The 23,815-nt window shown below is 39.6% G+C and overlaps 1 protein-coding gene across 2 annotated transcripts in view; it reads right to left on the bottom strand.

The window, feature by feature from the left end:
- GALNT1 (polypeptide N-acetylgalactosaminyltransferase 1) overlaps positions 1 to 22,186 on the bottom strand; it is a 94,437-nt gene extending 72,251 nt beyond the window's left edge. The window contains exon 1 of one of the 2 annotated variants that reach the window (XM_054818707.1): positions 22,057 to 22,186. The gene's annotated coding sequence lies outside the window, so the exon portion shown is untranslated. The remainder of the gene's footprint in view (positions 1 to 22,056) is intronic. The other variant, XM_054818706.1, reaches the window with a different exon arrangement.
- Positions 22,187 to 23,815: the final 1,629 nt, after the last annotated feature.

The following is a 23,815-nucleotide window of genomic DNA, read 5'->3' as shown; positions in this document are numbered from 1 at the left end:
CTTTTCCTTACTGAAAGTGAACTACTGAAAAATAAAACTCTGGCTACTATTAACCTAACGATTTTACACACACCCTAAAATAGCTTTTTTTATCTAGGCCATGTTTCCTCAGCTTGCTCTGTAAGATTATCACATGTGGCTTTCTCCAGTCCACAAGCTTCCTGTTGTAGAGGAAGTTAGATTGGCTCGATTATGCATTTCTGATCTTCACAATAAGGCTTCCAAATTTGCTTCCCTAAACTGCATGTTCAAAGAGAGGACTGTCTTACCTGTGACCACATCTCTTCAGTACATTTCTACTCTAGCTGGATTTTCCATTATATCCAATCAAGAACAAAAATTAAGGCACAGTATACACACAGAACTAGCTGGTGATTTTCTCATTTTTCCGACTCAAAAGAAAAGTTATTTTAGCCAGAAACAAGTAAAAGGAACCAAGGTGAAGATTATGCACCGTGTCCTTTCATTTTCTTGATGTAAAACCTAAGTAACCCAGAAAAAAGTAATAACCTATATACACTGCTGATGCAGACAGGCAAGCAGGTTAGGAGACCTGGACACCAATAACAGGATATTTAAGTGAACAAAAACAAGTAAGCATCTACTGCCATAGCAGTTATGAATACTTAGAGTAAGGCTACCAGTAGGCATTAGCTTTCAATGCTTCATACCATGTTACACTGCTACACAATTTAAAGTGTACATACAAATAGCCTACAGACTTCAAATGAAATTGTTGGAGCTAGGATTTTGTAATTTGGAATCCAAGAAGCTTCTGTTAATAAGAATTTCTCACATCAACTCCAAGTATTTCACAGGATGAAAGTTAGATGAGGATGATTCAAGGCAGAGATCTCCCTTGCCAATCATTTTTACTGTACTGTTATACTCCATTACCACCAGCTAAATGTTCTGTCATCACATGCAGCAGACCCTCTACATAGTGGGTGCCTTTGTTTTTGTAAGCGGCACCTAACAATGAAGAAATGTGTTTTGGAAATTTGACTTTTCAGGGGAATCTACTATTCCAAGCTTTTATTTAAACCTAACAAATTTTAGCCAGCCATTCTGATATGCTGACCAGATTCACAGCCACAATGTTTGTAGAGTGCAAAACATAATGGTCTTGCATTCAAGTATGTCTATACTGAACAGTCTCAATATTTGTATTGCTGTTATTCAGAGAACTTCCTTCTGACACATTTAACATTAATAACTGTAACAATCATGCAGAGCTACTCATGGACAATGAAATATCTATTCCTAATTGTCACTCTTTATCCCACTTACAACTTTCAACTCTTCCTAAGTGACCGTATGATTTTTAGTCACGCATTATCTTCCCAGTCTGTACAGTCAATTTTTGTTTATTCAGTGACACACCTCCCCCCCCCAAATCACACAGCTGCCATAAAGTATGTAGCCAACTCCATTTTTTCAGCTTACTTTTCTACCAGCTTAGTCCAGTGGTATGACCCTGCACATAGAGGGGTCAGAGCATGGGAGTGAACAGGAAAGCATGAAAAGGAGAGAAAATTATTAGCCTGCCATGAAACTACAGAGGAAAATAGATTTATAACACTGAGAAAACTACATCTTCTACCTGTTGGTCTTGAAGTGACCAACAATACATAACAAAAGCCCAAAGCATACAACAAAACCACAACAGTTTTATTCCACAATTCTCCATGGTTATATCTTATACAGAAAGACAAGAAGGGAAATAATCATTTGAGTTAAGTCTTTCTTAATGGAGACAATCCAAAGATTTTTTTCCTCCATCCAATTTGTCAGAAAAATATTAAGATTCATAGGCATCATTTATAATACAATCAGCAAAACCATAAACACAGGTATGTGTTTAACAGGTGTAAAGTACAAACTGCTATCATACTATCTGCCCAAAACTTACAAAAAATCGTTAAGGTACAGTTATTTCCATCAGGCTGACATCTAAAGTATATGCCCTTACTTTTCTTGGCCTTCACCAATAGGCTGTTCACCAACCAAGCAATAACTCTGGCAAGCGCAGCCATGCAAACAACGCAGCAGCGCCCTCCTCTCACAGGCCTCCTGCTGCCTTCTGTCTTCTGGGGACACTGACTCAAAGCCACACAAGCCAACACTAGCTGTGTATGAAAGGGACCAAGAGTGATTGAACCCATAGGGTTGGGGTTTTTTAAGTAAATATTATTTTTAGAAGTCAACCATAAAATGCTCTCCCCCCACCCCCCAAATGAATATTACAGCAAAGCTCATTTTCACTTTGCTTGAGTGCGCTACACTGCTGGAAACCACAAGAAAAAGAAAAAAACTACAAGACAATCTACTGCTCTCAACAGTAAAGTGTCTACTATCATATTCAGCATCATTACTAAATCTCTTTGGACTGCAAGAAATACCTTTTTCATAATTCAAACAGTACCTACATAGAATTGCACAACTTGAAAAAGATAAAAGCTATCTTTCATAACCTCACAACTGCTCTCCAGAAAGACAAAACCCAAATTATTTGCTAATCAGGAACAGCACTACAAGTCTGTAAAGACGATGGAAGTCTTTCTTAACTATTGTGATACAAGAATATTAATAAAGCAATCAGCAAAACCAGTTTATTTTGATAGCATTCATGTACATCAGACTTCAGTACAAACATAGAACATCAATGGTCTAGGCATGCTTGCCTTCAGTGGGACTATCAACAAAGAGTTGTGTGTTGACTGCTGCAGGCTGGCAGACACCCTCTGCACCTTCTCTTCAGCCACCAGGAAACACTACCCTCATTGTTTCACAAGTATGCAAAGCAACCAGCACAGATTCATATGGAGGATGTGAGCCACAGTTCAAAATGCATTAGACACCTCTCTGCTCCTTCAGTGGACAAAGCATTCACTATGAAGGAACTCAGAAGTCAAGAAAATAAGATTTAGTGTCAACTACAAGTTTTCTGTTTGTTTTGTTTGTTTATAAAGAGTGGGCAATTTAGTTTCTCAGTAATATTCTATTGTAATGGGCTACTGAAAACTTAGAAGACTGAACTGTACTTCCCTCTCAAAGTCTCCACCTTCCTATCCAATTCCACAATAGCTTCAAACTCCATTCCTGTCTTCTCTCCCTCTGCTTCTGAGAGCTGAGGCGGGACCAGCAGTAGCTGCACACCCCTGACATTACAGACAATGCATTTCCTGTATACAAAGCACTGACTGCGGACCTCACTCACAACTCTTCACCACAAGTCACGTGAAGCTCAGGAGACATCAGATAATTATCACTTACTGTAACCAGCTCAAGTAATCATCTTCTTCAAAAAATGCAAGTATGGCAACAGCCTTAAACCAGCAGCAGCAACTAGGCAGAATCATCAACCCCCTCCAGTATGCCAACTGGCATTAACCCCAGCTACCTATGGAGAAGTGTGTATGTGTACATGCGTATAGGTATGTGCACAAAGTGGATTTCTTCACTTAGTTGTTATGAATATGGCTCAACTTCCACTTTCAGAGTACTGTTCTTTGCTAGAAAAAGTATATGTGACATTAACAGTGGCAAACAAACATAGGATCCCTTCAACTGAGAAAGACAGTGCTTTCTGTTTAACCTTTTCTAGCCTTCCCTGACTCATCAGAAAAGAGTAAAGATTCCCACACCTACTGAGGAAAAAAAGTCCTATTTCATATGAATGCAAAATAGTTAAATATATAACTACATTAAAAATAAATCACAGCTGCCCTCATAAACATTCAATAAAATTGCATGCCTTATGATGATCAATGTTTTCTTCAACAGTGAGCAGAAAGCTTCAGGAAAGCTGCCTGCTATATTCTCAGGTATAATACTCAACTGCATAATGTGTAACTTCTCATTTTCTGATGTGAAAAAAAAAAATAAAAAGAAAAAACAAAACCAGTAGGAAAGCTTACAGGGGGAGGGTGTGAGAAAACAGTTTAAAAAAATGTACTCGAATTATTGTCATACCCAGTTTCACCATTTCCACTGACAGTTTTTAATGGAACTGCAGAGAGTGAGATAACTACAAGTATTTCCCACTACTTTAGAGATTATCAGAGGGATGCAAAATTATGGACATTCAAATATGCTGCTTAAATGGTGCTTGAAAGAGCACAATCTCAACCTTCCATGGGCCAAGAAATCAGTTTACAAGTGGCAACAGGCAACTGTGGGATAATAAAATTACAGCAACTCTGTCCCTATACATAGGGAAACGGAACTACACAATTACTCTACTTCTAAGCAGAGACTTCGCTTATTTTTGGAGACCACACGCAGTATTATAGGGTGCCCTACGACATATTACTTAAAGTGAGAAAAGCAGGAGGAAGAGGTATCTAAGCAAGATTCTAAGACTTGCCATTCACAACAGGCAGTACTTGAAATAAATCAACTGGTACATTTGTAAAAGCAAACGTCAAATTTACACAATGCTTCTCAACATTTACAAAGGATCTCAATGATATAATATCTTCTCATGCAGATAATAAACAAAGTGCTAAGTGGTAGAAAGTCCCCAAAGTAAAACCACCGCTCCACACATCTAATTATGTCTGTTTAGACACTGAGAAATCATTCCTTCCAGCACTCTGGCATAAGAGACAGCCTACCATCTATTCGGCTCTGTACCTTCATTGTGAAAGAAATACAAATATTAGTGTCCTTACTTTAAACCAAATAATTTATGGCTGTATACAGAGCGAAAAATAGCTGTTTATATATTTGCTTAGGCATAAAATGTAACCATAAAAAACCCTCACAAACCAAATAGGAAGTATCCTCTTGCAAGATGTAATTAGCACTTGTTAATCAAAGAGGAAAATGAGAAAATTGTATTCGTGTCCACAAGCTTTTACGGAGCCCTACATTACCACACATTATAACATTAGTCCCCCAGTAAGTAATGGAAATATTAGAGACAGCTGTTTAAGAGGTGAACAAGTATATCATAACTCCAAAGTCCAAAATAACACACTGCTTATTAGGAGGGCTTTAACTCAGGGAACAGTAAGCTTACAGCACATAAAAGCAAACATTTAGAAAAAACCTAGCCCAGAGCACAGAAGTAATATGTAGAACCTCCCCCAGGAAAAAAGTCTGGCCTGGGGACTCAGTTCTTTGAAAATCTTAATGCTCCATTTAAAACAAAAATTTTGTGGTGAGGGAAATAAACAGAAGTGAAGAGGCAACGGTTTGCTGCCTTCTGCCAGATTTAAAGCATTTCAGTAAGACTGTCTGTCAGTGTCAACAGGAGAATACGTACCCTAAAACAACAAACTGCCTGAGTGAGCATATGTCTTCATACACAGATACTAACCCTCCCACAGAAATTCTCATTTCATATATCTTCAACTGCCTCCAGGCAAAACTCTGTTGCTTGCAACAGTATCTGAAATTTGGCTGAACTGACAAATGACTATTTCTCATTTGCAAGAGTAGGAAGATCGCTTTAATTAAATAAAAAATTCTTCCATTCTTTACCTAAAATTAGTCAGGCAAACATTTTCTGGCTTCAGGTGAGATAATGGTCCCTATTTCAGGAAGTTTTGTTTACCACAAAGGAACACAGGAAATGTTATCCAGTTTCCAAAACAATGGATTCAGTTAGTAACACCAATCCTAAATTCTTTCTTGTCCCTTTCTGTAAAATCAGTAACAGGTAGTTGAAACAGAATACTGAGAGCTATTAGCACTGTCATAACAAGGATGAGGAAACTGTGACAATAAACCAATGAATTAGCTTTTCTAAAAAAAGCACTCCTGTTTTAATGCAGCCTTTGGCAATGCAGCAATCCAGCATACAGTTTCCTAAATCACTGCAAATCTTAAGGTTTCTTCCTAGAAACACCATTTCACTTAGTTTATTATTTGCTGAACCAGTCAGCTGCTTGCAGTGCCTTTCTTTTTACAAGCATAAACCCAGAAGATACTTTGATATACAGGCAACAAGGTATGCAGTTTACATATACTTCGTGCCTAAAATCAAGTAAAAAAAGAAAAAACAAAAAAAGATCAACAATACTGAAAATCAGCACTGCAGCTCTAGGAATGCATAATAAGATCCCCTAGTCCCTAAGCATTTGCTTCTATCCCAACACTCCTTTCTGACACCACCACGTTTGAGTACAGGTTAGAGCTAATTTAGCACAGAAATGTACTGCAATCCAGAAAATTTTGCAATCTACTTCACAATGTATGCCTAAGGAAGGGAAAGAATGGCCAGGAAAAGACTGTTTACTTCTGGCATGCGCATGAAGCTAACCAACCAATTCTTAAATTTTGAGACTTGCCATTGTTGTTATGCTAAATTTCAACAGGCCTGTTACATGATAATTGCATCTTCTATTTTCTCTAATTGTTTGTTTTTCAGTTACTCTGTATCTGTTTTCATCACAATTTAAACACCTCTTTAGCAGCTGCTGTGGACCAGGAACATTGTGCATTACATCATAACATCATGAGGGAAGGATTATTAATCTGATACCTGGCAGACTGCTTCAGGGTCCAAGAAACCTTCACTACTCAAAATCTCCATCAGCTATTCAGATATAAATTCAACCATTTAGCATTTTCAGTAACTGGAAAGACATCAGTATAAACCCTTACTTCCCTAGAACACCTGGCTGGTTCAGGGTTGAGGAATAATTCTTGTTTGACTATTCTAGAAAGTGATGAAACAGGAATCTTCCATATAGAAACTCATACACCAGAAGATAGGTAGCAATATGAAAACATTCAGAATGTTTAAGTTTCTAGTCAATCCCTAAAAACAAAGTTACTAAAGATAAAATAGGCTAGGTACTTGCTATTTTGAGAGGAAGGTCAGGATATAGAGAGAACTATGACTTACAGAAGAATAAAATCTGAACATTTTATCTGCTACAAGTATGCTACACTATAGAACACCTCAGCAAGCACCAAAATGAAAGAAGATATCTTAAAAATACAGTTAAATAAAAAGCGATAAAAAAGAAAAGCAAGCAGGAAACTCTCAACACTTTTGCGCACCTCATGATAGGCCAAAACAAAGCCTCCCAACTCATTCAGCTTTCAGCTCAACTGTTTGACAAAGTCATACACTTAGCAAACCACTTCTTAACATTGGCTCATGTGGAAGGTATCAACTAACTTTTTCGTATGTGTAAGGAAATGTACTATGTCTTTTAAAGACTCAAATCTAATTCATCATTAGTAGCTAAACTAGAGAAGCAGTGCCAGCTGAAAAAGCATTTCCAAGACCTTCCTCGCAACTGAAAACTTGGGGCTTGCAATTACCTCTGTGTGAGGCCCCCACCAAAACAAAAGAGCACCCATTTGTCAAAATACCTAAGCTGGATTCCCATGGTATGATACATGAACATTTAGCTTCAAATTACTTTGATATAAAATTAATAAGAACCAACTTATAAGTAGCAGCTCAAGTGCATCATCAGCTTCAAAAGAATAGCAAATGCTGAGAACAGTTATTTGCTTTGCAAACTGAAGTGTTCAGAAGCGTACAGACCAAGTAGGCTCAAACTACTGATTTGTCAGCATTGCTCTTAGGTTTGCACCAAAAAGCATTCCACAGTTCCAGAAACTAAGTTCTAAATAAACTCTAAATAAAGTGATGATGACTTAAATATGACCCTTTCAGCAAAAGCCTTATCAGTCTTCCATATTCTTGGAAAAATTATATACAGAATGGAAAATTCAATTTGATTTTCCCTACCATAACAATATTCTTATTCATCAAGAATGAATATGGCAAAAAAAAGTCTGCAAAAGACTTAAAGTTCAGTGCTATCTTCAGCACACGTATGTAAAAGAATTCTACAAGAATTTAGAGAGCATGTAAATTTAACTACTTATATAACTATCTTGTCTGTCTGGTTTGGACTACCATGTAATTTTTTGCTCAAAACATTATGTCTTATCCAAATACATCAACCGTCTTGTCTACCTCCTCAACAATTATTCCAACATACCCCAGGGGTATAACAGTGTGCCCTGTGCTGTAAATGAAAGCATGAAGATGGTATGTCTACTTTACATTTTACCAGGCAATATAAACCTGTCTTATGTCTTACAAAGATCCCACTGATATTTTCCTGCTAATCATAGCTTACTCTCTTTTGCCTGAATTATATCAACATCTCTAGCATTTAAAGCTTCCCCCCCTCATTTTTGTTTCCATTTTCAGAAAGTGCAAGCAAGCGTGAAAAGGAAATTAAGTCCTATGTCAAGAGTAAGTTTTTTACTCATGCCCAAGTCAAGAGGGATGGGAAGGAAGAAGGTCAAACTGATTGTTTCCTACCTGAAATTGGCTAGACAGGCTAATCGTGTTACTCAAAACCTTCACCTACAAATACGTAGATTCTCCCCAGTCATCACTTCTACATTCTCTTAATAGTTCTGGATTTGCAAACTCTTATACTTCAGCTAACTGTCACTATTTGACAAAAGAACTAGAGAGATACTATTTAGCCATTTAAATATTGTTGTTATCTTCTAGAGCAAGACATTTACATTTTATTCTCTCTTGCCAACTCTTCTGTTCCCATCTCCCACTGGTTTTCTGTTGCCCAAGTCGTGTTTGCCTATACTTGGAGCTCTCAACACATCCTTTAGGCAAAGTGTTGACTAGGAGACTCTCTAAGGCTGTTTGTAGCTGCAGTAAATTAGAAAGTGGAAGAGGGGAATGTCATTGCTTCCTTCACACTACCCAGTGCAGCTGTCCAGGGAAGGCTGGAGAACACAGCTTTAGTCTGATCAACACAATCTTGTACCAGGGTTCTTATTTCAAAAGCTGTTCAGATGCTACCAAAGCCTCTAATTCTGACTCACCCTCAACCACTTTTAATCATTAAAAGATGTTTGGTAACATCGCTTATGTCACCCAGTCCCAATATTCCTGTCTCAAACATTTGCTTTTTGAGGGAATCTACTTCTTTTGAAACAGCCTTCAATAAAGCAATGTCTTATGATCAGATTTTCTTTTATTTTTTAAGCAGAGGTCTAGGCTTTGAACAATTACAGCTTGCTTACTTATTGAAATAATTACAAGCTGAGGAGCAAACAGTACAGTATTTCAATACTGTGACCCAGTCATTTACTTATAACACTTTGAAAAGAATGTCAATGACCCATGAACATTACCACAAGGGAAGTTTGAGTGTAAGAGAATGTAATTTGCAAATTTTTGTTAATATGCTAAAAGAAAAAAAAAAAACCCAACCCAAACAACAAAACAGAGCAATTCCCATTAGGCAGATCAACATAAACACATAATTCAGATACCATTAGCAACAAATGAAAAAATAGTTACAATACCCCTTAAGACAACCTATACTTTTTCTTGGGATTTATTCATTTATTCAAGGCTTGAAGCAACCAATTCTTTTGAGGATTATCTTTTTTTTTTATGCCAAGAAAGTTTTTATAATGTTACATATTACATGTAGAAAAAGCAGGTATTTCAGGTAAAAACAGGAGTGAAAGTATAGATGACAACATTAAAAATGTCTACGCTAACATTTCACTTCTTAAAAACAGTCAAGTCTTTAAAATCATATCATTTAGTAGCATTCATTCAGGAAAGAGAGAGAATATTATTATAAAGAGTAATACTATTTTTTGTAGTATACTAAGTCTTTCCTAATAGTTTTTTTGACATTACAGTGCAAAACACGTCCTCCAAAGAAACTAGGTCATAACTAAATATCCAACAATTGAATTTGAAGAAAGTCTAAGCAAACAGTTACTATATTAATTTTCTCATACCACCCTTGGTAAGTGGTAGTATGCAAGTAGCTGCCACAGTTAAGCATAAAGCCTCGGTTTTCACAACGCAGTGAGTTATCCAGTTTAATTTCAGTGTAGAATATATTAGCACAAAGACAGTGAATTGAGCTTCTTTCATTCCTTTTCCTCATGGTATTCAGAAAGTAAATAAATCAGGTTATCACTCTCCCTAATTACATTAGCTTACATACTTCACATGTATGAACAATACATTAATTTTCTCTTCGTCTTATCTGCCGTCTGTTCTCCTATTCTCTTTGGTTTTTCAAGAGGAGAACAGGAGAGAGCATACTTACAAAATATGCACTTTATATGCTAATTATCTGTTCTAGGAGCAGATTTCAAACTATTACCTTTAAAAAAAATAAATTCAGTAAATTCAGACTGAAAAGTTCATAAGCAAACTGTGGAAACTTTGTGTTGGGTAGAAGAAACATGACCAACTACTCATTAATGCAAGCAAAGTGGTTTAATTTTTACCACTATGTTCTTCCAAAAAACTACCCTGCAGCAGCAGCTGGCTACTTTTTTATAATTTAAAAGGACCGGCTGCAGTAGGCGCAACAGCACACTGAAAGATATCTGTTGGAGTGTTGATGTTTAGAAATAAATTACAGTCTATGTGCAAGCAGACCTTGCTAAAACAAGGTATCCTGCCTTGTGGAAAGCAGAACTTGTGGTCTGATCTCCCATAGATTTCAGTGAACAGCAATAACCTCAACACCTTTCTGTTGCTGCCCATTACGAGCTCTCCTTTATTCCTCCACTCCCAAAATATTCATTCTCCACATGATACTATTGTACCTTCTCTGCTCTCTTAATTACCAAATCAGCAAGAGGTATCACATGCTAGGGTTTGTTCCAAGGTTTAGGTATGCTATCTGGTCAGTCAAAAACATGGCTCACTGGTGAACTGGCAGGCTAGAAAAAGAATAGGCAACTGTTGCGCTGATGAGTTGTCCGTCTTCTTCCTCAGCACCAATTTTCTCCAAACTTGTGCCAACTTAAATTTTTGAGGGTTTTTGCCATTGAGTGTGACTAAAAACAGCCTACAAATTGGGGGGAGGGTGCACAGGGGAAGAGTGATTGAGGACTGAAGGTGAACAGAGCAGGAGATCAAACTGTGTCAAATTTGACATACGATGAGAAAACAAACTGGAGGCAGAGAACAAAACCCCAGCCAGTACTGGTACAGCCAGGGAAATGCCTCTCCCATCACTTAAGACTGGACATTTAATCCATACAGATGCAGGCAAAGCAAGTGCCTTCAAGTTTTTCCAAATGCCCTTCAAACTTTTTGTGTATTGAAGTTTTGTCTTTAACTTTCCTCTCTCCTGAAACAGCCATATACAAAAATATGTTTATTTACAACTATTAAGCTTTATTTTTGAAGCTGAACAGGAAAAAGGATTTCTCCCATAAACCTTCATTTACAGTAGATATAAAGATTTTTCAGACATATACAGAGTTTTAAGATAGAAGTCTTAAAATTTCCCTAGTCTATATACAGTTGATTTCATAAGACTGGAGGTTTTTCAGTAATGCTCCTCCATAAGCATTCAAGCTTTTATAAACAAACACTTTTTTTTTTCCCCTCCACCTGAAACAAATCCCTTTTGGAAAAGGAAAATAATTCTTCAACAACTGTTTGCGTAAGACTGGTTAAACTTTCTCCTCCTTGTGTCTGAAAGGCATTGCTCAGCCCACAAGTTTCATGACGCCAAAGTAGCAGCAGTTCCAGCTGCCACCAAAGAGCCAAACTAATCCCCTTTCCTCCAAACCAGAAGACTCAGATTTGGAAAACTTTAAACCCAGTGTTTGTCCCTTAGGCCACCATGTTCATCTCCTCTTCAATATGTCCTGACCATCAAAAGATTTCAATATACTTCAAAGATGCCAGTCATCACTTTTCTCCTAAAGAAATATTGTCTCCTTCTTCTGACATATCCTAGTTTACCTTTTATGTAATGGCTTAATACATTGTTACAACATAGAAGAACTCGTTAAGTTATTCAAAATACACTGAACTATCTCTAGTAAATTACGTTATGTCAAGAACTCACATGCAAAAGAAAATACAAGACCTCACACCTTTTCTGAATACTCTCCGAGGATCAGCAAGGTAAAATGAACATTCTCAGTAAGTTGACTTTGAGGTAATTTTTTTTTCTGAAATACTTAAGTTACACTAAAAAAAGTGATGATTTTCTGAAAAAGGTTGAGCTTCATTCTCAGGCAGCCAGGTCTCAAAGATGTGTCATACTAGAGATCAAAACCCGCAAATTACTAGCAATTTCTATTATTTTGACTTTTCAGATACATTTCTCCACTCCCATTCTTGAATCATTACCACATCCTTCCAAATAAAAATTAACGATATACCCAACCACCCGTTACACACCCAAACAAATGGAAAGAATGGAGAAATCACAAATTACAGAAAACTGTTAAGCTGGTAAGCTACGACGGTAATTGATAAGAGCTCTTTTAAACTAACAATTAGCTAACATGTTACAAGTGACAGATACAGAAGCAAACACAATCTCTTAGAATAACGAGAAATTGTTCTTGTTTCTGCTCCATAGAAATAGACGGTACAGCTCATCCCCACAGACGGAAGCGGTAATGAATCATAATTTCATTAGCCTCCACTACAAAAGATGGTTTGATTATAAGAATGTTGGTATCAAATATTTTTACAGCCTCAAAGTTGAAAATTTAGCTGCGAGGATCCCAAGGTCAAACACTTCATCTGGAAATCGCTGCCTGACTTGCATGCTGTTTAAGTCTGGGCTCTTCTGCATAGAAGTGACAATAAAGAAAGCCTGCTCATTTTCAAAACCATCCCACTGCGGTTTCTTTGTTTAAAAACACTAGTGATCCAAACTAGTAGATTACTGCAAACTAGTGACCGCAACTCAGTGCTATTCAACTCTAGTGCATACAGCATGAGGTATGCTATGAAAAAATAAAAGGCACTGTTTTCCTGGCAGAAGCTGAGTTGTTTTATGAAGTTTACAACAGAGAGGAAAATGTGGTTAAAGAGTCCTTAGATGTCTTTCAAATATACATAACACTCATGAAATATACAAAACCCATTGTTTCCGCCCTAAGAAGTTCTTAGTGTATTTGGGAAAGCACTATTTTGGGGAGAAAAAAGGGAGTCATGATAGCCTAAACTGCGTAAGAAAGCTTTGGTATAATCCAAAGCAAGAAAATTACATGTTATTGTACTTCTGTGAATCAGATCACAGCTGAGATTGGGACAATTGGTTTCTTGCACACAGCAGATTTAAAGCATTAAGTGGTTGCAGAAGAGTGATTAGTTTTCCTGGACATGGAAAGACAAAATAAAAGATGTGATTTGACAACTCTGCAAAATCCAGAAGTAACTAAAAGAAACATGAGGAAGGAAGGCAAGAAAATAAATAACTTCTAGAAACAAGGGACTTGGTTTTCTGGGTTTTATAGGGTTTCGTTTTTAAAGATTTAACAAATTCAGTATGCAAGATTACTTGGTTTCTTTTGGGTATTGGTTACCTTACATTTTTTAAAATTAACTACTGCAGATATAAAGTTCTTATGATTTAGAACTGCAGTGCAAAATTAGATATAGAGCCTGACAAGCATATTTTGATAGAGAAAAAAGGTTTATACTAGGTCTGCATACACAACGTGAATGTTGCTTTAAAGTGTTTTTATCAGTTCTGGTTACTCACTAGAGTCCCAGAATTGTTCATAATGTTTTTTAAACATCCTTTTTCTTTCTGTGAGATGACACCATAGTAGAATACTGGGAATAATATTATGAAGTAATACTTGAATTTATAATACAAAAAAACCTTTCAACTTTTAACAACTGTACCATATGCCTTTTGAATATATAAGTTAAGGTTTTTCAGATGCTTTTGTCAGAGTAACTCTGATTCTGCTGTACTGCATTTAGCTATCCTTCTTCCAACCACACTTTGACAGGAGTTGATAGATTGTTTAATACTTTCTGCAGGAGTCTGTTAGCACTACTGGACAGTCACAGTACCAAATTTTGCCTCGTTCTTTAACATTTTGTCCAACAAAGTAGTATTTCAACTACAAACATACAAATTATTTTAGACTTGATTAAATATTAATGCAGCTCCCAGCAATTCAATGAATCTATTCACAGTCGAAAGTCAAATACAGATTTTACAGCATGTAAAATCTGTAATGAACACTAGTTTGTCTAAAGCTGTAACACCAACACTTTTTAAGCTCTCAGCATATCAAAGTTGTTTTAAAGGTTAGATTATTGACCATTTACTTCTGGAACTCTGCACAGCTGGAATAGTCCTTAAGGCTGATGTTGATCTATACTCTTTGAAAATATCTTAGTCCAATGTTCATAAAACCCATGATGCCATACGTTTAAACCAATTTGAAGCTGAAAAAACCCCATTTTTGATGAGTATGCCATCTTACATAGCAGCAGCTGCCCCATTCTGTTCTGCTTTAGCAAGGAACTTGAGCTTTTACACAGAATAAAGCATTCCTGTGCATCCTTCCCATCACATTATTCTCCCTATTCACTTCAGTGCCCAAATAAACCACAGCAGAAGTTGAAGAAAAGGGACTACTGAGCAGCTTGGAATTGTTTTCCCACAGCTATCTTAGACCACATTTCCAAAACTTTACCAGTCTGTTCTTTAAAGAGGACGGATACTTAGATAAAAGCTAAGTCTCAAGCAAACACAAGTTTAACTTACTGGACTTTCCTATCCTATCTGTAACCCTTTTAATACATGAACAACATTGGAGCAAGGTCTAAGTTGTGGTAAGAACCTAAAGGCCTTTCAAAGTTTGTGAGCAAATACAAAGAGTGTATCATTTTTAATCTGCATTAAGGCTCCTGAAGGTGGTACTGTACTTTCCTACTCCCTAAAGTTACTGAACCACTTTGTATTTTTCATGCTGTTTCTGAGACTCTCAGTTCAGGAAAATAAACTGCAAAAATCAATATTTAGAAATGTCAGCTTGAAAAAGGACTTCAATTTTATAACCTGTCTTTGCAAGCAGAGGGCCTTAAGGGGCAAGTTTTGTTTTTCTTGAAATATATATTTCAAATAAATGTATTTAAACTGCAGTACCTCTGCTGCACTTTAGGAAGCTTAATATTTGTAGTATGATGTATACATGTAGGCACTATCTTCAGAATCTGAAAACTGGAAATAAAATAGGTTTACTAAACTATTACTAATTTAAGTACCTATATTTCTTAAACTTCTGATCAGTAGGCCTGAAGAAAAAGTGCAAGAGTATATTGGAAAAGGGGTGAACAAACCCACACACTGCTTGCAGGGGTGGGGTTTTTTTGCTATTCTAATTATACCTGTTATTCCAAGTATCTCTTTGGAAAGGACTGCTCTGGTATGCTGTCTTCAACCATTTTTCAAAGATGAAGATAGGAGACATTCACTTCACTCACATGATACTATAGACAGTAGCATTTAAAACCACAAAGTGATCTTTAAAAGTTCTGTAGAAATGTGTCCTTAACTTTTTTACCACAGCCACTAACTCACAAAATGGACATTCAAAGTAGTATTCCAATCAGCAGAAACTGAAGTAATTTCTTACCAGAAGTACTGTCTGGAGAAAATAGTCAAAGGTGAGTTTTGCATCTAGAATTAGGATTTCAACTTCTGTGTTTGAAAAGTGTATCAATTCCAATTACCCTGAGTACACAATGAACTGAAAATTAAATAAATCCATTAGTTTAATTTTAACTTAAATGAGTCCTTAAAGATATTTTAAAAATGCTCCATCAGTGAATGTTCTCTCTTCAATGTGTTTAAGGCAGAAACATCATCAACAGGATATGCACTTAAGAGCCCAGCTTATTCTTTATGCTAAATTATTCATAACGGTAATCAAACTGATGAATGTCACACATAGTGAAAGCACAACTCTGACCAATGCTATTTTTTCCATGTACAACTAATTTGCACTTGGACCATCTGAAGATTCAGAAGCCTATTGAACTTGTGGGTTGGTTTTGCTATTTTTTTTTTTCTTTTTTTAAAAGCATTATCTAGCATAGTTAAGAACTGACCACATGAAATTACACATGCTTGTCACTCATTTTTGGCTGGGGTGGGAGACAGCTTTATGCTTGATCTTAGTCCTTGCTCATCCTGGCCACTCCATCTAAACTCATTTTAGAACACTGTTGTGGAGACATCTGATGAAGACCAGTACTAGATACCTCTTTCTTTTTATAGAGGTCCATGGTCATTTGATGCATTTTTTCATTCTGCTTTTCAATCAGCTTCTTCATTCACACCTGTAATGAGCGCTTCTAAATCTCTCTCTATACACTGAGAATTGATTCCAACTCATTACCAATATTCCCATCCCCTGGTTTGTTTCTCACAGAATCCTCAAAAAAAAAAATTCCAAAATTTGTTTCCCTTTCCCTGGAAGAATCCTGGCATTATCACTTCCCCTTTAATTTTCAGTGTAATTCTGGTTATCATTCACAATTCGCACTAAAGCATTACTAGCATACACACTGTCGGCTTAAATAGCATGGAAAAAGATAAGGTAACGATGACCAGTGGCTATAGAAAAGTAAACAGATTTGGATTTGAGTTGTTCAGGTTCTGCTGGCCTTCGTCACGTTGTGCCTGTAAAATGAGGCTAGTATTCCTGTCTCCTGTAGAGCCACTTAATGTGAGACATTTATGCACTGTGATATGATAATTCCTGTGGCTGACAGGAAGCACCAGCTGAAGATCTGGAATCTATACTGATGCACTGTGAAAAAAAAGTCAGAGAACATGACATACCCTCTCGCTTGCCTGTAACAAGTTCTCACAGGCAACTTGGCTGTTGAATATCACACCAATTCAATTGTTCTGCATAACTGCGATAACAAACTTTGTCATATGACTTCATTTACACATCAGGAATTCTCTTAGATGAAGAAATATTGGAACTCAACATGAAAATAGTACTGCACCCCATTACAAAGAAATACTATTTGTACAAAAAACACTAAGAGTTTACCTACAGTAAGAAGTCTCACAAAAAAAAAAATCCTAGAGATTTTACCACTTGCACAGCTTAACCAATATTAGCACTAGTGAAAAAAAAGTAGACTTTCCAAAACATTTACAATATTAAACTGGCTTGCAATTTACAGGACAAAGTTTTAAAAAGCAAGGCGAACCTTATGGAACAAAAGAGCAGTTCACACATTCTGCCTCCCAAGGATGCTAATGCTCTTTTAGCTAGACAGCAGAACACTAAACTGGCTTATCTTTTGGTTAAGTTTCTCAAAGTTGATACCAGCATGGCACAAGAAAAAAAGAAAAGTATAAAACACTTCAAACACTTCCCTCCTTAACTAGGAATGAATTTCACAGCAGCTGTACGTCATCTGGTCCCACTGTCTGAACTTCCACAGCAGCAAACTACTGCTGCTTTATACTGTTCTTCACTAGCAGTAACTTCTCAGAGGAGAACACACACAAACACTGAGGACCATCAGATTATGCAGAATAGCAGTCCACAACACAATAGTGCTCAATACCCCTACCTGTATCTCTCTCAAATGGTGGAAAAGATCTGGTAATAAAGGAAAAATACATGAGCTGAAACTGTCAGTGAGAGCTGCAGTGGTCATTGAACACTGATTCCAGTGAAAAGGCATCATTACAAAGCTCTGACTATCGAGGATAACTTTTTAATTCCGCAGAAATCAAGCTGACCAGTCCGATACCAAAACCAAATACTTTGGTAAAAAAGAAAGTTTTGAAGCCACTTCACAACCAAGTTCCATATCATAGTTACCTACCACTTAAAAGCAGAAGAGAAGAGGGAGAGAAAAAAAAAAAGTTGTGGGGTTTGGGTTTTTGTTTGTTTTGGTTTTAATGATTGAAAATAAAGTCCTGGATCACAGAAGCAAGGGTGGTAAGTGACATCAAGACACAATCTAGGGAGACTGCCTTGCCAAAGGTACCTTTTCCTTAACTGACCATGTCTCCAAGCACATTTGCTTTCAGTGACAACTGAGGATATCAGCTAAACACACCTTTCTACCTTGACTGCTCAGTTCCATTTGCCTTTCAAAGACACGAGAAATCAAAGTCATATTTCCTACCAGAAACTACAAACCCCCTGCATAGACTAGGGCTTTAGAATTCAAATTATTTCTCTTTAGTGGATTATAACCAGACCTTTACGTGAACCTGATGGTAAGAATGCCTCAATGAGTTGGGAGTTACTACAACACTACATGTGCAAGACGTGAGATATTTATGCAGTACGCAAAGTCACAAGCTTCTAATTTAGCAGAAAGTAAATGCCCGTTCAGAATCTTCATATTTCACAGTGTAAAACCATATTTAAGCAATCAAAAAGTGAGTAATAGAGCAGTTAGACAGCTCTTTAATACATTAGCTAAAAGTATATCAATTCCATTGATTTTATGATGGGCTGATTTCATATAATGGACTAAGCTTGCTAGAACAAGAGTAAGAAGGGGAAAAATGCTTTGCCAGAAATAGTGGAAGATGGTGTCAAAATGCTTTTGTGACAAGTATACAGTTAAAACATTTTATTTGGAGAAGTTAAATTTAGAATACTACTTTCAAGAATAGATTTGGTGCTAAAAGTTGACTAAAAGCCATGATTACAACACTACGGATATATTTTGCAGATTTCAGTTATATTTCAATTCAAGTATTTTGTTTTATTCCTAGCTAAGAAACAGGAAGCTTGGACTATGAATAAGTAGTCAAACTTCAACATGCCAAAAGGTTAAAAGCAGGATGCTACGAAGATCTATAAAGCAAACAACATTTAAAGGCACTAATTCATGATCTGGAAAGAAAGTAGAAAAATTAACAGTTATGTAGGTTAGTCAAGTACAGAAGACCAAAAATGGAACCAACTGGGAGCTAATCAACCATGATGTACAGGTAACACAGTGGCAGATAAAATTCAATGTTAATAAATGCAGAAGTGTCACTGCAAGTTAAAGACAGAATTATTAGTACGGTCAGCAACATTTTAAATTAAGTAGACCAAGTATCAACAAGAGGATTACAAGCATCCCTGTGGAACTCAAGGAAGATCTCTGTTCAATATGAGAACAGAGCTGTTGAAAATTAAAAGTATCAGGATTTAAAAGCAGCAGTGGCAAGGACTAGCAAAACTGTGGTATCTTCTTATAAAACTAGTGCTTCATTATTAATCATTACCTGAAAAAAGGCTGCTGCAGTATTAGATTAGGTGTCTGAAAAAACTTGTATAAAGAGAATTAGAAATTAATACTGTTAATACTGTTAATACAAAGAATCACAAAGCCAGATATAAAAAATACATAGTTATAAGTAGACTAAACTACATAAACAGAAGGGAAATAATTTATACCTCAAAAATTATGTTCAGAGGTATGCTTTTTTGATACAATGCATAATTAAATATTCAAAGTAATTTCTGGTGCGCCTTTGTAATAACGAATCTGCCAATAGTCAAAGAAGGATAAAAAACTGGACTGAGATGAGGAACATCACACTTAAGGATCCAAGTCTACTTCTATTAAGTACTGGTGTAAGACACATCCATAACAGAAGTATTCGACGTCTGCCTCTTGTAACATATCTCATATCTGCCACAAGCTATTCATCTAGACGAACTCCAAATAAGCTCCACTGCCACAATTTCAATGCTAAAATCACCACGTTGGCCCTGCAAGGGACACACACACCAAAACCATCACCTTCTGAACAAACTTTAAAAATCAAGACTCTGAAGAGCAACACTAGAATGCAAAACATACACTATAACTTGGCCTAGAAGACCGCACTACAGACCTTCCAGATTTTGGTTAATAATTTAAGACAAAGAAAAGAACTCCAAAATTCTTGGCATAGTGATTGGCTTGTAAGTATGAAACAGCACCATTCTCAAAAGCACCACTCCAACTGCTAAAAGGTGTTTTAATGTGTCTTATTAAAAAAAAAAATAAATCTATTTCAATTTGTAGGCCCGTCCTTTTCCTTGTAAGCACTGAAGGCTCCCAATACGGGTCAACTTGCATCTACAGATGGTTACTCCCACCCAGAAGATGCTTAAAGAAACAGACTGGGGAAGGACTGCAGAGCCAAAGACGACACCATTTTGGTCCTGTGAATCAAACTTTTGTGCCAGGTGCATAGCCCGAGACTTATCATGTGCACAAAAAAAAAAATCACAAAATATAAAATGCAAAATCTGTCAAGAATCTCTTGAACTAAACATAATGTAAATTGCATTCAAATGCTTTAAGTATTTGGAAGTACCCTATTTATAGATGAGAGTCCCTGGAGCTACTTTTTGTTCTCATCCCAAAGACAAACATCACACTCTTTCTGTGACAGAATAAAGAAAAATATTTAACAAGTTTACAGCTAATACATATTTTACCAACACATATGCAACAAAAAAAGGACAGCAGGGTACTATTTCACTAAAGCAGCAATTTGGCAATGAAATTTACTTTAAATTACCTCCATTCTTTCTCTGTATAGCTTATTCCTAACTCCAGTTTGAAATGATGGAGGGGTGAGGGGGGTGTGGAATTTTTCTATAAAAGTGAAACAGTACCACCTCGCCACTAGGATACGCAATGACTGTCACATGGTATTTTTAAAACATTTCCATTACTTTCATCAGTGTCTTTGAATTGCTCTATTCCTACAGGAACAAAGTATACGAGGAATAAGGCATCCTCATTCACACAACTTACAATTCTGAAAAGCCAGGCAGCATCCAATAATAGTCCAAGTGTTATCATTATCACCTTGATCTCAAGGGTGGCTTGTATGTGATGTCCTTGCCAGGTATCATTTGTATCATTTTTCTGAAGATGACCATGCTGCCACAATCTCCCTATCGACAATCATTTGAGGAACATTTATCTCTGACGTGCATTCATGTTTTACAGATAAGCCTGTAAAAATGCAGCAAATTCAAATTCAAAGTGCTAGCAATACCACTTAAAAAAGGCTAACATCCCAGGAGGACATGGATAAAATTCCAAGTCACAGAAAATGATGAAGCTGGCACTAGAAAATGAAATGCTTTTTCCAATATAAGCAATCCTTTGTATTTACAAGAAAAATGAGTTCTGTGGTGTTCCAAGTGTTCAGAGTAGCATGATCTTCACTGCCTTTGCAAAGGAGCTAAGTTGAGAGTAGTAGTGTATAAAAATACATGGTTAGTTACATAGTTTTGGTTTGCACAGCTGTTGGCTATGTTCATTTACAGTTCATGTAGTGCCAACATCATTTATATAAACAGAAGAGGCTGGTTCACTCCTGTTCATTGCCATAAAAGTTCTCTCAGCAGCTGCTACACAAAAATCAAGTTTCTATTTCAGTATCTCACCCTGTTAGTTTACAAAGTGGCAGGTTCTAGAGACTGCTAAAAACAAGTAGGACCAAAAGAAACTTGGCCATACTTAATAATAAACTTAATAATAAACGGGGGAGGGAGGGGGGAAGGAAGCACGACACACACTTCTGCTTTCTTGGACTGGAAGGAGGTAATAACCCTCTGTTAACACGGGCAAAGTCACATGAAAACGAAGTTGCTTTAGGCAACTACTTGGAATGAGAGCCTTAGCTTCCCCGACCCTCTTCAGCTTTACGAATTAAAAGGAAATAAAATAAGGCTGATCCGGATTCCAGCAGATAAGAGAAAGTCTAAAATATTAGTCACATGTTATGTAATAGCCATTAACTGATCGAACTTGATGTGACAGCGGTGCAGAGCCGGGGATGCTGCCCCGGCACTCCCCCCCGCACACACACGCACGCTCCCGGAGGCTGCTGACACAGAGCAGCTCCCCGACCCCTGGGAGCGGCAACAGAACGGCCCCCAGACCTCCCGCCCGTCCCTTCCCCCGGCAAAGAGCCACGTGGGGAGCCGCTAAAAGGCGGCACACAGGCTGTGTGTGCCCGTGTCGTGTGTCGTCCCTCCCCCGCGCCCCCCCCCCCCCCCCAAGTCCCACCCGGCGGCTGCTCCCCGAGCAGGCACCGCGACGGGGCCGCCTCGCTCCTCCCGCTGCCCGGTGGGGAGGAAGCGGCGATCGGCCGAGGGGGCAGCTTCCCCGCCGGCGGCCGGAGTGGGGAGAAGCCCGGCGCTGCCTGAACTTGGCGCTTCCCTTTTCCCGAGCCCCCGCGCGGGGCGGGAGCGGGGGGGAAAGCGGAACCCGAGGCGCCCGGAGCCCGCACTCACCTCGGCCCTCTCTGTCGCTGCGGGGCGGCCGGCGGCCGGAGGGCGGCCGGCCGTTGGGGGGAGGCAACGGGCACCGCCGGCCCCGCCGCTGCTGCGCCTGTCACCGGGCTCCCGGGGAGGAGAGTCCCGCCGGGTAAATCCTCCGGGCGGCGGCGGGGACGGGGACGAGCCGCACACCGCCCGCTCGTCGCGGCGGCCGCTGCCTCGCACCAAGTTGAGGCGCGGCCGCCGTTGCCGTTGCGCAGCCGGGCTGCCTACGGCGGCCGCTGCCGCTACAGCCACGGGGAACCGGCGCCTCCGCTCGCCGCTTCGCACCGCGGCCGGGGAAAGAGCGCCGCGCCGCCGCCGCCGCCTCAGCCCCCCTCTTCCTGCGGCTGCCGGGAGCCGCGCTCCGGGCGCGGCGGCGCGGTCACACAGAGCTCCGCGGAGGAGCCGCCGCCGCCGCCTCCCTCAGCGCCTCAGAACCAGCAGCTGCAGCCCCCCAGCAGCGCCCGCTCCGCATGCCCCGTCCTCCGCGCACCAGCGCTGCTGCTGCTGCTGCCGGTGGCGGCGCCCCGCCCGCTCTCCCGCGCGCGCCGCTGTCGCCCGAACCCTTCTCAGCGCCGCGTCCCCATCACCGGCGCGGGGGCGGTGGCGGCGGCCGGGGGGGGCGGGCGCTGGGAAAGGGGCGGTGACCGTCCAGGCGCGCGGACACGTCCCCCGCGCGCCCGCGCCCCCTAGGCGGAGCCCGCGCGCCCCGCCCCGCCGCTACCCCGGATGTGCAGGGGGCGCGCGTGCCCGTGGGGTCGGGGTGGCGGGCTGCGTTCCCGGCGCTGCCTCCCCTGGCACGGCAAAGCTGGCGGGGACCGGTGTCCTCGGGCCCGCCCGTCCCCCGGGGTGCGGGGCGGCTGTTCGGTTTTGTCCGGTACTAGTCAAACGCGCGGGTGGGAGCGCCGCGTGCCGTCCTGAGGGGCAGGGCGTGCGGCACCCGGGCTCCGTGCGTGGTACTCCGGCCCTTAATGCGCGGCTTGCTGTGGCGGCACGGGGTGTGCAGGGAGTCAGCCGGTGTGCGCTGGCACCCGCGCATCCGCTGCCGACGTGCGCCTTAAAAGCGGGTCTGGTCTACGAGGACGTGCGAGAACTGCGTGACCTACCCACCTGTCCTTCCCGTGCTTTTTTGGTGGGGGCCGCCACCAACAGCAGTTCCTAGCTCCTTGCTGGGCCACGGATGGCTTTGGCGTCACTCGTGTGCCACCAACGTGGCGCGCCAGCAGCGATTTTAGGACCCATCGTTGAAAGAAACGTTGCGCTGGGTCACTAGGCTGTAACAAGCCGCCTCTGACCGGCAGCCCCCGAGTGGGCCGTAGGTACGGGGCCCGTTGCAGCATCAAGATGTTCGACATGTGCCCTATAACAATGTTTGTGTACTAAGATTATTTAATACAGCTAGAAAATTACTTCAAAAAAGCCACAAAATATATTTTGACACTTGAATTCTGGGAAGTGTTTTATCTTTCCCTACTCTTAAATTCAGGGTTTTTTTAAAGTTTGTAGATCAAAGTTTGTATGCCCTCTTTAAAAAGTCTAACTAGCAAAGTTTCAGTGAAGAAAACACAGGGTTTCCTTGATGAGTGAATCTTAGCCTCTGAAATAATGTATAACTAAAGAGGTATTTGTTTACAGAACCCCAAAATCATGCTGTGCTCATTCTAAGCATATTTAACAAGTTCCTTGGCAGAAACCCTGTATTCTAAACAGAATTTAAACAGGGGGAAAAAAA

Source organism: Grus americana, chromosome 2 (genome assembly GCF_028858705.1).
Source record: "Grus americana isolate bGruAme1 chromosome 2, bGruAme1.mat, whole genome shotgun sequence".
Classification (NCBI taxonomy): domain Eukaryota; kingdom Metazoa; phylum Chordata; class Aves; order Gruiformes; family Gruidae; genus Grus; species Grus americana.
Note: the sequence above shows the minus strand (reverse complement) of the source record. Positions and strands in the feature narration are given on the sequence as shown.